At 47.9% G+C, this 2,500-nt stretch overlaps 1 protein-coding gene across 3 annotated transcripts in view; it reads left to right on the top strand.

The window, feature by feature from the left end:
- LOC125039536 (glutamate-gated chloride channel-like) overlaps window positions 1–2,500 on the top strand; it is a 376,883-nt gene that overhangs the window by 358,516 nt on the left and 15,867 nt on the right. The window lies entirely within an intron of this gene.

The following is a 2,500-nucleotide window of genomic DNA, read 5'->3' as shown; positions in this document are numbered from 1 at the left end:
GACCTTTATGGAGTTTGCATTTAGGAGACCTAGATATTAACCGTCCCGGGCGTGCGAGGCGACTCCGATGTTGCACGTGCAGTGTGTTGCAATAGCGAGTCAGCAAGGGGATTCCCACGTCACAGGTAAAAGAGGCAGACACGAGCATCGGACCCTCGCACTTCTGGTAACACTTTTCTAACCCTTGACTTCGTTGTAGGAGAATTAATACCTTAACATCTTTTCCATTCCAGAATTTCTTTAACGCTCTCATGTCCAATGAACCTACAACTATATCCTCTAGACACACAAACATGCGAGCTTCTTTTGGCTAGTTGTAAGTATCGGCCTAACAACATTACCAACTGTGGCGTGGCCTGAACTCTGGCTGCTACTGCTGTCACCCGCTAAATGAATGTTGGCACCCCTGCTGTCGTCACCCTCCCCCCCCTTCCCGTCTTTGCACCATAGCCCCTCAGCCCTCGCCCCCCCCCCCCCCCACACACACCTCAATGCGTTACAGATTAAGAGCTAAGGAGCTAACACGTTCAAGTTATTGGAAGTCATGTCCAACTCATGTTGATTCGCCGCGATGGGCTGAGGGGTTACAGGGCCAAGAATTGTAGAAATGAGCTGGTGATGACCTCGGTGTGTTTACATGTCAGGGAAGGTTGTCAGTAGGTCTCACTCTCTTCATTTCTAAAATTCCCCGCGGTTTAGAGCCACGAACGACGACTCTTGGTTAGAGTTCATGATTTAGTATGAGTGCAACAGAGGTTATTAGAAAATGTGTGTGTGTGTGTGTGTGTGTGTGTGTGTGTGTGTGAGTGCGCGCGCGTATGTGTGTGTATGTGTGTGTGTGTGCGTGCGTGTGTGTGTGTGTGTGTGTGTGTGTGTGTGTGTGTGTGTGTGCGTGCGTGTGTGTGTGTGTGTGTGCGTGTGCGTGCGTGTGTGTGTGTGTGTGTGTGTGTGAGTGCGTGTGTGCGCGTGTGCGCGTGTGCGTGCGTGTGTGAATGACCAACGTTTTTCCTTGCTTTCCACTAAATGGAACTGTTGCGCTTCTTCACTCGAGTGTTTTATCTTGATCATTTTTTTCCTAGATCAAAGCGATGTGATTTATCGCAAAGGAAAGTCTTTCGTGAGCTGAATTTCCTCCCTTTCACACACCCACGCCGCCCCTCCCCCTCCCCCCTCCCCCTCCTCCACTCCCATAGATTTCTTGCCCCTGAGCCATGGTCTCGGAACATCTCACCATGATTGTTTTCCCCACCATTTTTCATTTCTTTTTCTCTTTTTTTCTTTGTCCGAGAGGCATCACATTCCCCTATTTTCGTCCATTCTCTGTCTTTTCTTCCCGAACTAAACTATTTTGTTAATAACTGTATGATTTAATTTTTCATGCCATCTTTAAATTTCATTTTAATTCGTGTGATGTTGACGTAAAATCTTTTAAGAATTTGTTTTCTCTGTCCTTAAGATACCTATTCCAGATTTATTTTCTATTCTTTTTTCTTTTTTTTCTTTTTTTACCTTCTTTACGTTTTGAAATTATCGCCCAGCTCTTGTCTTCGCAGTCTCTCTTTTTCACCATTCCTCTCCCTCCTCTTGCTCTGTTTCCTTCGTTCTTCTCTCGTGCTCTTACCCATTCTATTCGTCTCCCTCTCCCTCTACTTCTCCTCCCCTCCATCACCTTTCCTTCTTCCTTTATTTATCTGCCTCTCCCTTCACCTCCCCTTTTGCTTTCTCCCCTTATACCCACTTCCCCTCTCCCCTTCTTTCCTCGTCCCCTTTAGCCCTTCTCTCTCTCTCTCTCCCCTCCCGTTTCCCCATTTCCCTTTCCCCTTCTATCCTCTTTCACTCTGCCTTTCTCTCTCTCTCTCTTCCCATCTCCCCTTTTACCCTCTTTCCCTCTGCCCCCCTCTCTCTCTCTCTCCTCGCCTTCCCCTTTCTCTCTCCCCTCGCCTTCCCTTCTCTCCTACCCCATTTCCCTCTCTGCTTAGTCTCTCTCTCTCTCCTCTCATATCCCCCTTCTACCCTATTCCCCTACTGCCTCTCTCTCTCTCTCTCTTTCTCTTCCTCCCTCCCGTCTCCCGTCGCCCTTCCCCGCCCTGCACAGTAGCGTAGGTCAGCAGGTGGCCCGTCTGGCTCAGGCCAAGACTCTTCCACGAGGACGGCACGGACATACTGCAGGCCACGGTAGAGTTTGTTTACTTTCTTCTCTTCGTGTGAAGCGGCCACGTGGTCAGGGATTCTAGGTGTGAGGCCCCGGCTGTTCGTCCGTTCATTTTGACCCTTATTCACCCTCGCCGCAAGGCCCCTCGCAATCCCTGGCGACTTGGCAATTTTTTTTTTTTTTTTTTTTTTTATTGGTATTGTCTTTTTATGTTGTTGTTTTGTTGTTTTTTTGATGGTAAATATCTGTTGCTGCAACTAGAATAATTTGTGCGTGGAGATATATGTTGACAATTCCATCTTGCATTTCCCACGCGATATTTGCAATACTGTCGACGCAGACTAATGA

The sequence above is a fragment of the Penaeus chinensis genome, chromosome 27 (genome assembly GCF_019202785.1).
Source record: "Penaeus chinensis breed Huanghai No. 1 chromosome 27, ASM1920278v2, whole genome shotgun sequence".
Taxonomy (NCBI): domain Eukaryota; kingdom Metazoa; phylum Arthropoda; class Malacostraca; order Decapoda; family Penaeidae; genus Penaeus; species Penaeus chinensis.
The sequence above is the reverse complement of the archived record's forward strand: the minus strand, read 5'-3'. Positions and strand labels throughout refer to the sequence as shown.